Genomic DNA, 14,473 nt, shown 5'->3' on the forward strand with positions numbered 1-14,473 from the left:
ACGAGCCAGCACGGCGTGGTCTCGCAAAGTGGCGTGGCGCGGGGCCGACAAGCGAGGGCGCCAGAGAGAGAGAGAGAGAGAGAGAGAGAGAAAAAGAGAGAGGCGCAGAGCGAGAGAGAGAGAGAGTGCCTCGGCGTGGCGCGACACGGCGCGGCGTGGCACGGCGCGGCGCGGCGTGGCACGGCTCCGCTCGGCTCGGCCGCGGCGGCGTGGCCCGAATCGACTCGCCTCGGCTCGCCTCGTCTCGCCTCGCCTCGCCGCGGCTGGCGCGCGCTGGTCGAGAGTTCGAGGCAAGTACCGTCGCACACACAGGGGCAAGCTCGATCCGTGCTGTTCGGCTCGTCGAGGCGATGAGCCCTCGAGGCGGGTGGCGGCGGGTGGGCGCGGGCGGCGGCGGGCTGCGGGCGGATCGGCGTCGGGGGCGGGTTGCGAGCGGGCGGCGAGCGGGCGGAGGGCGGGTGGCGAGCGACTGGCGGCGGCCAGCAAACGATAGGCGGCGAGCGACGAGCGGCGAGAGGCGAGAGACGGGCGGCGGCCGCTTTATAGTTGATAGGACGGGACAGAGAGCCGCGCCGCGAGCCCGAGAGAGACGGGTCGAACGGATGGACCGAAGAAAGAGCGAACCGTGGGAGGAGGCTGGCTGGGAAAGCGATGAGGCGATGCCGCTCGAAACGAGAGCCAGCGAGACCCTCCGGGGGCGGAGGGGGGGCCGAGGGAGCACGCGAGCCGGTAAGGCGACGGAGGACCGGAGAGAGAGAGAGAGAGAGAGAGAGAGAGAGAGAGAGAGAGAGAGAGAGAGAGAGAGAGAGAGAGAGAGAGAGAGAGAGAGAGAGACGGAGAGCGAGCGAGCGAGATACTCGGGCAACGGCAGAGAGAGGGTGTGAGAGAGTGAGAGGAGAGAGGTGGCGGTGGCTGCGGCCAAAGGGGCGCAGGGCAGGGGGAAGGTGTCCGTCGGCACGCGCGGCGCGAAACGCTCTACCCACGCAACCTACTGACGTGCATGCGAGCGGGCTTGTATGGGTGAAAGAGCGTGCGTGTCAGGCTACCGGCCTGCCTTCCTCCTGCCTCCTCCTGCCTTCCTCCTGCCTCCTCGTGCCGCCGCCTGCCTCCGCGTGCCAACGTTCCGGCCTGTCGGCCGACCGCCGCGGCGTGTCAGCGTGCCGTTTCCTCCGCCTACGCGCGACACTGCCGCTGTCGTGCGTCCGTGTGCTCGAGCGCGACAAACCGACGTCGCGCCGCTCTGCACGCGCCGAGAGACCCAGGCCAGCCCCGGTCAAATCTTCCGCCGTTTGCTGCCTCCGATATCCGTCCTCGCGCCGTCGAAGATACCGCCGCGGCACGCCGCCTCCTTCCTTTTCGTTAATCTTGAACACGTGGGAACACGATCGCGTCATCTACCCGCCGCGCCGCGGCGATCCAAGGAATCGCCGAGCGATCTTTTCGTATCGTTACGGTGTCTCCGAGAAAATGTCGCTGGAATGCCGAGACTCTCGACCGTGTGCGCGTCTCGACAACGCGATGCTTTTGCTTCCTGGGAAGCCTGAGGGAACTCGAAAGTGCCATAGAATAAGAGAGAGAGACTCTTCTAGAATTTTGTCTGACCAGGTCTCGCTCTGATCGAGTGCTATAAATCTCGGGTCAAATTAAACGAGACTTACGAGGGTAGCGACGGGAAAAGATAGTTCTCGGACGAATATCAGAACGCGGACGGATGTTGGCAATCAATTTGTACATAGACGTTAGTTTGAATTTCAAGCCTTTGTCGCGGCCGACGGAAGAAAGTCAAAGTACAGGGTTCCTTTCTGGGGGATTTCGGGAGTCGCTCGTGTGCTCGATGGAAGCTCGCGAGTCGAACCCTAAAGCGGTCCACGACGCGAGGTTCCGAGGGAAGAAGCGGGCCGGCGAAGTAGAAGTATCGACGAAGTAGAAACGGATCGCGTTAATTCAGACCGGATCGTATTTCGCGGCGGTCTCCTCGGCCGGTCGGGAGATAACGAAGAGCGACTCGACGTCGGCGAACGAGCGTCGATCGATCTGGAAGCGTCGACGTGGCCAGAGAGGGATTAGCGATTTCCCCGCGGATCGATAGTTTTTCGGTATCGGTGGGTCTCTAGGATTCCGCGATTCGGGCGTTGGAATCGTAACGATCCGGCGTGTTACGGGCAATTAATAAGCCCGCGTGGCGTCCTGTCGCCTCGCGTCGCCTCGCCTCGCCTCGCGTCGCGTCGCGTTCCGTCGAACGGCAGTCGCCGAATTAAACGGCGGCGCGGCGCGAAGCGGAGCAGAAGCGGAGCAGAAGCGGATCAGAAGCGGAGCGGCATGGCAGCGCGAAGGTTTAATTGGCCCGAGAGACCCGTTTTCCCTAGGAGGGAGGAACTAGAGAAGAGAAGGCGAGTGGAAGGACGGCAGGCAGGCAGGCAGGCTCGGCTCGGCTCGGCTCGGCTAGCAGACTTCCATCGGCGCGCTCTTTGGAACTGTCGTCTCCATCGGGTACCACTCGATCGATCGACGGCAAACTCAACGTGCCGCGTACTTTTCACGATAAGGTGCAGGATAGAGGAGAGGAGGAGAGGTCGGGTGGGACGAAGACAGCCGGGCCGAAGGAGGCAGCCGGCGGAAGGAGGATGGAGACGGACGTAGGAAGGAGGAAGGAGGAAAGGAGGAAAGGAGGAACGGAGGAGGGAAAGAGCGAGTTTGCCCGGTGGCTTCGGCATTGATCGTTCCCAGAAGGAGAGAAGGAGGCGAGAGAAACGAAGAAGAGGCGTACACGAGAAATTCGAGACGCCCGGCGTCGCCCGGCGGCGAAACGTTATCCGGTATGCAAGAAAGGACGTCCTCATTAGCGAGACCCGACGTCGTTTCAGCTCAACAGGAGCGATCGTGCCGCGGCACCGAGCGATATCCCGTCAACCCGGCTTCGTTTGCCGACGCACAACTAGTTGCTCGCGGAACGCTCGCGATTTTATTGCGATACCGAGTTACCGGTCGCCCTAATCGCTCGGTCCATCGATCGACGCCTGTGCCCCGAAATTCACCCGAAAGTCACGTCGAAAGCGCTTCCAAAGTTCCTCGGACATTTCCCAGCTGGCCTCGAAATTTAAAAAAAAAAATGAACCGCGCGGATAGTCGGTTGAATACTTGGGCCGTAACGCCGATATAATCGTCGAATTTCAAAGAAACCCACGCTCGGATCGTACGGAAAAATGGACAATTTTGGCTCGAAGAATCGTGTCTCCTTTTCCAAAGTATTGCCCATTTTTGTGCGCAATTTTTGAGCGTCAATTAGGGAGAATTTTACCGTAGTTTCTTAGAAGAATAAGAACATTTATATTCCACGCTTACGATGCTTATGATTACTCGAATGCTTGAATATCGACGAGAGAATAGAATTTGTTTTCCATTTGGGAGAGCAGAATAGAAGCGCGCGTCAAGGGGCTAATTTAGCTAATCGTAACGTGATTGATGCCGCTAGGGTAAAGTCTTGACACGCAAAAATGTCAGATGCTACCAGAAATAGTCATTGGGATAGCTGCAGCGATGCTTACAATTGCCGACGCCAATGTTCCTCGCGAGAAAGAGTCTTTCTATCGGCATCGTGTCCTCTCAAAATTCATTTGTATCCTGCATCGAGCATTCGCTGATAAATATTACTATTTATACCGCGCCGACAAGACCGCGCAGCCGAAGATCTCGCGGTAAAAAGTCGTTCGTGGTAAAAAGTTGCCGTCCGAAAGGCAGATTCCGATCGAAAGGTAATCCGACCGGGTGAATTTCGTCGAGCCCGAGTCGTTTCCGATCGTTACTTTTCCGCGGGTCCGTCGAACCGGAGGATTTCGAATTTTCCTCGGAACGATGGAGAAAAGTCTGGTTGGCTGGCTGGTCGGCTCGGACCTCTCGCAAGTCGATCGGTAACTTTAGTTTCAGCGGCGCGGCGCGCCGCGTCTCTTACCCGGCACTCCGTCTCGGTCGTAATCTTCTTTTAAATCTGGAGAGGAGCCGCACTACCGCGGCTTTCCGGCCGTTTCCTCGTGTACGTGAACGCGATCTCGCGCTCGCGCCCTCTCTCTCTCTCTCTCTCTCGCTCTCTCTCTCTCTCTCTCACACACACAGATGCGCGCATATGTGCCGGCGCGGCGCGTTCTATTAACGAGTCTCCTCGGTAAAGGTTGATCCCTAGTGCCGCGATGCCCGACCACCAAACTACGGCCTCGGGTTCGAGTTCGCCGTTAATCCGTTTATCGCGTTACCGCCACCACCGGCCTAGCAACCCCCGACCAGAGCGCCCGCCACCCTCCGCCGCCCCGTGGCCACCCCTTAACCACCCCGGAGCCACCCCTGCGTTCGACCCCCTGTTACCCAACGACGTACACCGACGACCACCAAGACGCGCGCTCTCGGTGCTAACAGGCCGCTCTCTCTCCCTCTCTCTCGCTCTCGCGACGCTATCGCATGCGGCGATACGCATCTCCGACAATGAGCGCGGTCCACCGAGATTTCAAGCGAAACGCGCGTTTTCCAGCTCGCTTCGTCCGCCTCTCGCTCTCTCTCTCTCTCTCTCTCTCTCTCTCTCTCTCTCTCTCTCTCCCTAGATGCGAATTCTCGACGTCGTCCAGTCACTGCTGCAACGCTCTCCGAGCCAGTTCTGATAACAGAGGCTTCCTCGCGAACCGAACAATCGTTCTACCATTCGAAGACGCGCGACCAGTTTGCGCGATTCGGGTCCTACGATCTAGAATACGAAATGTCTCTCTAATTGACGCTCAGATTGTGCAGAAAAATGGACAGCTTTGCACCTCGTTTATTATAATTACCGATTGTCCACAGCTATAAAAACGAGCCGCAAGGCTCGAACAATCGTATCTCCTCATCCCAAATTGTCCATTTCTGTGCACAACCCGAGCGTCAGTAAGGGAGACATTACTGTATCCGGCGTCGTCTTCGTTCTCGACGTAGACGCCTTCCAAGATCCTGTATCGAGAAAAACGTGGCATTAATCTGTTCTGCTATCGGAACGCTCGCGACGGAGATTCTTCCGTTGGAGCTCGGTGGAAAAGATCCGCGAGAAGTAGGGAAACTGCGGTGGATGCACGCGTGTGGAGGATTAATCGGATCTCGCTCGTTACCGTTCGGAACGGTGCCGGGTTGCGCGGAGAAGGGAGGAACGAGGAAGGATCGAGCGTTTGCAGGACCGATGCGAGGAGGATAGCCTAGGCTAGCCGTAATCGGTGTAGGCTGTAGTCCGTAGTCGCCACACCCCGAGAGTCCACCGGTTCTTCCCTCTCCTTCGATGCCCATTGCCTTACCTCGCTCTTTCTCTGTCTCCTCGTCTCGCTTTCTCAATCTTTCTCTCTCTCTCTCTCTCTCTCTCTCTCTCTCTCTCTCTCTCTTTCTCCGTGCAACTTTCAGTCTTTCTCTCTCGCTCTCTTGTCGAGGAGAGAAGCGGACGGAGAAACGAGTAACCATTCTACTCGTTGGTCGAGTCCCCCCGGGAATCCGCAATCCTCGGATCGGCGTCCACGATCTCGCGTCATCCACTTCGCTCCGCTCTGCTCCGCTCCGGTCCGGCTCGGTTCGCTTCGTTTCGGCTCGCCTCGCGTATCGATCCCCCGTCCCCGAGATCATCCGAGTTCCGTTCGAATCCCTCGGAGGATCGACGTCCTCGCGGCTCGCGGCTCGCGGCCCCGAAAACTGTCACCGTCACGATTGATTTCCTTCTCGCCCGGCGCCCGAATCCTTTTGCATCGTTACCACGCGCCCACGGTTATTTCCGGTCGTCGCGGGATATTTTGGTTCGATCATTATCCGCCGTTTGCCTCTCGACCCGGCGCTCCGTTCTTTCGTTCGGGCCTCCTCGACGTTGCTTTCGTCGCGACTGGTTCCTCCGACGGTGCGTCGAAGTTCTCCGATCGCGATCCCGTCGCGATTAAACGCGATTAAACGCGGCCGATGCGACGGAAACGAACGAAAGTTAGGACGAGACGCGCGACGGCACGGCTCGATATGCTCGTCTTTGACGTGGAATCGGTACGCACGTGGTACAGCAAATTCGATTCTACATGTAAAGCAAGCTCGATGCGTACAGTAATGCCTCCCTAACTGACGCTCAGATTGTCCACGAAACTGGACAATTTGGGGAGAAGGAAATACGATTATTCGAGCCTTGCGATTCGTTTTTATAGTTACGAATTGTCAACAATTATGAAAACGAGCCGCAAGACTCGATTATTCGTATCTGCTCTTCCCAAATTGTCCATTTTTGTGGACAATCCGAGCGTCAATTGGAGAGACATTACTGTATATGTAAGTGGACAGTTTGGGAAGAGGTGACACGATTATTCGAGTCCCGCGGCTGATATTTATAGCAGCCGATTATCGACGATTGTAAAAGCCGCGAGGCTCTGATAATCGCGTCTCCTGTTCTCTAATTGTCTGTTTCTGTTCACGTGCCGAGCGACAATCGCAGAGAATTAACTGTACACCGAACGATCGCGAACGAATGCAAACGATAAAACGTGCGTCGCGTGCCTGCATATACTTGGCCGCTTAAATATTAATGACAAGAGTTAAATTGTTACTGGAAACCTTCGTCGCGAGTCCCAGACTCGACCCAGTGCACTCGATCAAAGTCGATCGCAGTTGAAAGAAACTATCGCGTCGGCCAGTAAATCATAGCGTTTTTTTCACGATAGTAAAAGTGTAACTCACAAAGTGAGTCGCAAGACTCGATAGCCCGTACCTAAATCCGCCTCTGGTTATTCGCACGCGTACTCGCTGAACATTCAAAATCGATTCTCTCGATAACGAAGTCTCGACCGAACTACGGTAAAGTCTCCTTAATTCGCGCTCAGATCGCGGTGCAGAAAAATGGACAATTTCGGAACAGAAGGTACGATTAGTCGAGCCTCGTGGTTCTCGTTTTTACAGTCGTTGGCAATCGATAACTATAAAACGAGCCGCGAGGCTCGAATAATCGCGTCTCCTCGTCCCAAATTGTCCACTTCTGTGCGCAAATTTTGCGTGTCAATTAGGGAGAGCCGCGTGGCTCGAATAATCTTATCTCTTCTTCCAAAATCCTTCATTTCCAAGCTGAGCGACAATTATCGAGAATTTCCAGTAATTTCATCCCTTATTTCCGATTCGTTTTTTTCATCTGGAATCGCCCTTTTTTCGCGGTTGTACCGATACTACCGACACCCTGCCCGACAAACAATAACAACAGCAACACCGGGGTTATTTTTTCGAATCGCCGACGGCGAGATCGCGGCCTCGCCTCGGCCGCGAAATGGAGGAAAATCTCGGGCGGTGTTCCGGCACTTTTCGAGGGTCGAGAGATCCGCGAAAATCGGTCCTGGTCGCGGAGCGGGGTCAGGTCGAAGTTCGGACGGGAAAAATCGGTGGCGAGACAAAGGGCGGATAGTTGGCGGTTTCGAGGGAGAAGTAGTTCGCGCGTGTCGCGTACCTGCGCGGCTCTCGGCGAGCGGAGAGGAGCCGAGCGGAGCGGCGCCGTGCGGCGAGGAGCGGCGCGGCGGAATGCCATTAGCTAAATTGCGAGGTGTCTGCTCGTTGCGTCGCTCTATTACCTCCGAGCCGCTTTTCACCGCTTTTCACCTTTCAGGGTTTCCTGCGCGAGGCCGTGCCCTATCGTCTTCTCGTTCCCGGCGTCTTTCGACGAGGAGAGAAGCGAACCGCGCTCTCCAGCTCGCGCTGGCAACGCGACGAGAAAGAGAGAAAGAAGAGAGAAGAGAGAGAGAGAGAGGGAGAGAGAGTTCACGGTTCGCCGGTGGATTTTCGCGAATTCGAAGGACGCTGGCCCGGCGGACGCGAACGGCCGTGATCGCGCGGTTCTGCGGTCGCGCGGCCGTGCGTGGGCGTGCGGCCGCACCGCACCGCACCGCGCCCCGTCGCAACGCGCCGCGCCGTTTGAAAGTGAGCCGTTAAATTATTCGCGGCGCTTTCGAGCGACAAATGGACCAGCGAGACGTTTTAAACAGTCTCGAGAGCCGGCCGTCTATAAATAGGCGGGTTAAGGAGACGGGTAAAATTAGTATTCGGTATTCGGCGATACGTTATCCTTCCGCCGGCCGATACAAAGCTCGATCGGGATTCCCTAATTTAACGGACTCGCGGGATCCCGCCATTTTGCTGCGAAACGATTCTATCTTCTTTTTTGACCGGAGGAACGCGGATCAACCTGGGGCAAGGAATCGATCGCGCCTTCCTCGAAACGTCCCGATGACCGAAGAGCGCTTCAAACTGTCCTCGGATAGCCGCGACTCCAACGAAAGGGTCAAAGTTGTGCGAGAGTACGAATCGGAGTCCCCAATTTCCGTGGAACGCGTTAACACTTTATTTACCGGAAGCCCGTGTTACCAGGCATTTCAATGACCGAATTGTATCGAGCAGAGACTCGACCGCTTCCTTTTGAACGCGAATTTCAAGTTGAAATGATTCGACGGGTTACGGACGGGATTGAAAAAAGGTTCCGAACTGTTACAAATCGGTTCTGACCGAATACAGTCACGACGAATCGAGAAGATCTCCTGATTGTTACACGGTGCGTCTGTTCCGGCTTCTATCTACAGTAATGTAGATGTCCACAAAAATGGTCAATTTGGGAAATGGAGATACGATTATTCGAGTGCCTTGCGGTTCATTTTTATGGTTTCGAATTGTCGACAACTATAAAAACGAGCTGCAAGGCTCGAACAATCGTATCTCCTCTTCTGAAATTATTCATTTTTCTGCACGATCTGAGCGTCAATTACGGAGACATTCCTGTATTTTGGAATAATATAGAGAAGAATCGAAATTCGTCTTAGCATTCTTCGACCGAAGAAAACCTTTGATATCCAGTTGATATCCATCTCCAAACTAGGCTAATTTAGCCCCGCGGTGCCAGCAACGCGACGAAAACTGCGTCGCGTCTCCACGGCGTGGAACAATACTTCGTCGATGCGCTCGCAGCATCTCGGGCATCGAACGCGATACCGTTTCGCACGATTTCGACGGGCACTGTTTCGGCGGGATGCACGATCGGCGCCCCGACGAACAGCCCGTTTCTCCTGGAGAGAGTCGGAGAGGGCACGGTTGGCCGACTCCTCGTCCGAGGGTGTCGTCTTCGAGGGTCGCGTTTTCGTTTGTAGAATAGCGCACGTCGGAGCGGAATCGCGTCGGGCAGAGGGCGAGAAAAGCGTGCCGGCTGCTTAGCAGTGTACTTGGGTGGTGCGCGACCATGGAATATTGATATGTAAATATAGCAGCTCCGGTAGCATCGATGGTGGTAGCGGCGGTGCAACGGCGGTTATAGGAGCGCTAGCAGGTTAACGAGCGGCTCGCACAGTGCCTCTCTCTCCCTCTCTCTCTCTCTCTTTCTCTCTCTCTCTCTTTTCTACTCTCCACACCGCGCCGCGTCGCACCGCCCCGATCCGCTTCGTGCCGCGCCACGCCGCTTCGTGCCGCGACGGAGGGTAAAGAGCCGGGGGTGGAGTGCGGGTGGATAGAAAGGGACGGGAGAGAGAGCCGTTGGCGAGAGAAGAGACGGGAAGAGAAGAGAAGCGACGGGAAGAGAAGAGAAGAGAAGAGAAGCGAAGCGACGGGAAGAGAAGAGACGAGACGAGAAGAGAAGCGGAGGGTGGGGAAGGGAGAAGGTGGGTTGGGAAGCTCGCGCGAAGTCGTAGGTGGGTTGATGGAGGTCGAGGGTGAGACAGATAGATGGATGGATGGATGGATGGGTAGCTGGCGAGCGCGGGAGCGAGCGGGACCGAGAGACGAGAGGGTGACAGAGGAAGCGAGCGAGATAGGGCGAGATAGGGCGAGAGAGGAGGCGAGCTAGAGAGAGAGAGAGAGAGAGAGAGAGAGAGAGAGAGGAGCGAGGGAGGAAGAGAGGTTGCCGAGTGGAAAGGGGGATAGAAGCAGTGGCAGCGGTAGAAGCGGTAGCAGGAGACCGATGTAGAGTGAGGGAATAGCGGGATGGGTGAGCGAAGAGCCAGGGTGTGGGGGAGTTGGGTCGCTGCCGGCAGTATAACAGAGACGGTCGGGCGTGCCGCGGAGCGTGCCACCAAAGGGGATGAGAATTTTCCGCAGCCCGGGAAATTATTGTCGCGAGCCGGTCCGCGGGAAATATTTCGAAAAAATCGGCCGTCCGGCCGAGAAATCTCGCGCGAACGGCCACGGGCCGATCGACCGCCGCCCCTGCTAATCAGAGATACGAATTTTTTCTCGGGGCCCCGGGCGGAGGCGGAAGAGGAAGGTGCGCCGCGCGGCGACCGGACAATAGCAAGTCGGTGGCGCACAGGGACATGCCCTGCGGGACACGGCATGGAACGGGGTGGTCGGAACGGGCCGCGGAAACACGGAGAGGGCGGGAACACGTCGGTCGAGCGAGGGTTGCCGAGCTGCGAGCTGTGCGAGCCGCGCGAGCTGCGAGCTGCGAGCTGCGAGCTACGAGCTACGAGCCTAGAGCCGGAGGACGGGGCGCGGAGGCAGGGGGGCTGACTATGCCGCTCCGTATGTATGCCTTCCCACGGACGGACTTTTGCGATTGTGGGCAAGCCCGACCGAGCCCGCCTCAGCCGCCTCAGCCCGCCTCAGCCCGCCTCAGCCCGCACGCGCGCGTCACTGAAACCGCCACCCGCCGTTTCGCCTCGCCGCGCCTCGCCTCGCCTCGCCTCGCCTCGCCTGGCCTAGCCTCGCGCCACACCGGTACGCTATCTACGACGGCACCGAGAGACGACGGCTATCTTCCACATAGACGAACACCTGGAACGGTGGCTGGGTCGCGTAAAACCTCTCTATGTTTCGCCCTATTCCAGCCGCCACCCTCTCCGGTTAGATCCTTTTCCACGAGGATCCAAGGCGAACGCTTTCCCCGGAAACTTCGGCTTCCCCGATCGCTCCCTTTCCACCGGCCTCTCTGCCGACTCGCTGAAAAAGGGTCTGCGAAGAAGCATTAAAAATCGGCCCACGCGCCATTTTAAATTTTTTCCTCGCACGCTAAGCAACCTTCTCTATGCCTAGAACGCGGTTCTGTAAAATTTCAGACCTCGTCGTTCAAAGATTTTCAGATTTACGACGCAACGTATCCGAAAATAATGGAAATCGGAGAGTTTTTTAACGAATCGTTAACATCGTGCAACTTGGTTTCGCGAATGCTTTCGGTTAACTGAAATAGATAGAATTTATAGAACATTGTTCCCGATCTCCTCCAAGATGGTCGATGGAAGGACTGCTCGCGAAAACCATCCCTGATGGATTGATTATTCTTTTTTTGGCAACGCTTGGTAGCTGATCTGAAATTCTGGAAAAATTCTGGAAATATTCTCCCCAACGAAGCTAGTTTGCACCCTCGTTTCCGCTTACATGTCGTCTAAATATCTCAAGTATTAGCTAAGGAAATTAAAGGTAAACCTTTGGCCGCTTAAACGAAGAGGCGGAGACCTGAAATTTTACAGCATCGTATTGTAGGCAACGAACATTGTTCGGCTCGCAAAAAGTAGTGAAAAACGAACGGTTCCTCGTGCTTATCCTGCCGGAACCTTTCCGTCTGCCTCGGGATTCTCGAAAAGGTGAGCGCTCGAGCCGAGGGCTCGCTAGAGTTTCGTGTTTTCGATCCAAGTTCCCCTGTCAAACGACTCCGACTCTCGTCGAGCGCAAACAAAAATTAGTTGCACCGGCGGTTCGAAGTAGGAAAGCGAACGACGATCGAGAAAATCGAGCCCGAAGCAGGCTGCCGCGTCTCTCATCGCGAATCGGCGGTCTTCGCGATGCGCGAAGAAGCTGCATTCCTCGGTCCAAAAACAGCAGCGTATGACCGCAACGAGACGGCGCGGTGTAACGATTCTACGAAAAACCGCGTTGCAAGGTGTACTGGAAAACCATTTATCTTGGCCAAAAATGGATTCTCGAAGTCGCGCATTTCGAAAAATATTGCCTTCCCTCTCCCTCCCTCGCTCCCTTCTCCGCGGAGCTGCGCCTTGACGAGCAACGCTGAACTCTGGAATCTACAGTAATGTCTCTCTAATTGACGCCCAGATTGACCACAAAAATGGACAATTTGGGAAGAGGAGATACGATTATATTCGAGCCTTGCGGTTTATTTTTATAGTTATAAGTTGTTCACAATTATAAAAACGAGCCGCAAGGTTCGAACAATCGCGTATCTCCTCTTCCGAAATTATCCATTTTAGTGGACAATCTGAGCGTCAGTAAGGGAGACATTACTGTACCACGAATTAACCGAAAGCGCAATAGCGCGATGGTTGTTAGAATCGACAGGACTTTTCTGTTCTTGGTGCATTAGAGATTCGGACAACAGCGAGCGATAACAACGGTGGCTGTTTCGTAACGAGACGGGGCCTCTGCCGATGCGAGCCTGGCGCTTTCAAGATAGCACAGGACGTCTGAGAGACGTCCGTTTTATGCCCATTTTATGTCCATTTTACGTCCACTTTACGTCCGAATGTCTTACATCCTAAAATGGACGTCTTTAATACGTCTTGTCTCGGACGTTAAAACGACGTCCAGTTCGGGTCGTCTTTAAGACGTTCCAAAGATGTTCCGAAACAGGGGTTCAAGAATTCTTGCGTCGGGCCCGAAAAGCGCGAGGTTCCAGTAACAACGCCGCATTCCGAAACCCGGCAGTTTCCAGAAATATGAGGCCCTGAAAGCGGCCCAAACGCGTCTTGTTCCAGGAACGTCGAGGTCTAAGAGCGTCGGGGCCCGAAAGCGTGACGCCTGAAAAGCATCGGGGCCCAGGAACGTCGAGTCCGAAAGTCGTCGAGCTCGAGAAGCGTCAGGTACCAAGCAGGAAAGACAAGAATAATTGCAGTTCTCTCGGGGTCTAACTCTGGAAGGCGCACACCTCTGGTATCCGAACCGCGACGGAAAGGGATATAACCATAATTCGGCGCGGTGGTAACGGCGCGCGAAAGGAAGGCAGGCCGCTCGCGACCGCTTAGAGCGAGAGAGCGAGAGAGAGAGAGAGAGCGAGAGAGGGAGAAAGGGGAACGAGGGAGCGAAGGCTCGAGACGTCGCAAAGAACGGCGAGAGGGGAGAGGAGAGGGAAGAGTAGTCGTCGCCGAAGACGGAGGCGAGGATCAGTCGAAACGGAGAAAGTAAAAGAAGGAGCAAGAAGAGAGGCGGCTAGGCGAGCATTAAATCGGAGAAAGACGGGGGTCGGGGGTGGGCAAGGGACGCGAAGCCGGGAAGGACAGACGAGTGGAAAACGTTACGAGGGAGATCGGGAGAGAACGCGGCGGGTGTTGGCAGGAGGAGGGAGACGAGCACGATAGCGGCGCTGCGGCGTAACGACGCTATAACGTGAGCCGCCGGGTGATTACCTACCACCTCCGTACCCCGTTTACCCTTGTGCGTCGAATACTGTGCCGTCGCGCCACGCCGCGCCGTGCCGCGCCACGCCATGCCGGGCCACGCCGTGCCAGGCCACGCCGCGTCGCGTCGCGTCGCGCCGCTCCGAGCCACGCCGTGTCGCGCCACGTCGGCTCGGCTCGGCGCTCGGCGCTCGGCTCGCCTCGCCTCGCCTCACCTTGCGGGAGGCAGCTCGGCACCACTCGGCTCCGCTCCGCGCCGCGCCGCGCCGTGCCACGCCACGCCACGCCGAGCTATCGCGTTTGACCGTGCTACACCACTACCACCCCACGCATCGGTAGCTCTGGATGCCACGCCATCGACCCGGCAGCATTACGCCCTACGAATTCTTCCCCGCCTCGCTCTCTCACTCTCTCTCTCTCTCTCTCTCTCTCTCTCTCTCTCTCTCTCTCTCTCTCTTTCTCTCTGCCCACCTTTCTCTCTCTTGCTCCGCTTCTGCTTCTGGTTCCCTCGCTCTCCGTCCCGCTCGCTCTTCCGTTCTTCTCAGCCAAGTCTGCGGGCAGACACACCGATCGCGGACTCCGGTCCGCTCTAGGTATTGGTATCGGTATTGGTATCGGTGTGCAGACGCCACCGCCACGCTCTGCCTCTGCCTCTGCCTTTGCCTCTGCCTCTGTAGCGGTAAGTTCGACTATCGGGCAACGTCGACGCCGTAAACGCGACGCGATGCCACCCGAGAGCTAAGAGGAGAGACCAGTTTCAGAGCCGAGTAGCCCCCAGGCACACGCACACACGGCTCCACGCGAACCCACGCGATCCCACACGATCCCACACCTCCGCTCTCTTTCTCTCTCTCTCTCTCTCTCTCTCTTTCTATCTCTATCTATCTATCTCTATCTCTCGATCTCGCTAGCTCGAGGGCCGGCGGACATCAGGGGGTGGAACGGAACCAGCGCGGACCCATTTCGTCGCTGTCGATCCGCTATCTAGTCGGTCAGCCTATGTCGCGTCAACTCGTGTCCTCCAGGAACGGATACGTCTCCTGGAGAATCTTTGTCAGCTCTCTGAAACCGTGGCTCCGAGTCTCCCTAGATCCGATCTCGCCTCTCCCCAAAATTCTCCCTTACGCCGCGCTGGGCGATCCGCT

The 14,473-nt window shown here is 56.5% G+C and overlaps 1 long non-coding RNA gene across 1 annotated transcript; it reads left to right on the forward strand.

The window, feature by feature from the left end:
• The first annotated feature begins 417 nt into the window (after window positions 1–417).
• Window positions 418–8,809, forward strand: LOC143259503 (uncharacterized). Its single transcript, XR_013033445.1, has 2 exons — window positions 418–729; window positions 7,616–8,809. It is a non-coding gene; the product is annotated as an uncharacterized LOC143259503 (long non-coding RNA).
• Window positions 8,810–14,473: the final 5,664 nt, after the last annotated feature.

The sequence above is a fragment of the Megalopta genalis genome, chromosome 5 (genome assembly GCF_051020955.1).
Source record: "Megalopta genalis isolate 19385.01 chromosome 5, iyMegGena1_principal, whole genome shotgun sequence".
Taxonomy (NCBI): Eukaryota; Metazoa; Arthropoda; class Insecta; order Hymenoptera; family Halictidae; genus Megalopta; species Megalopta genalis.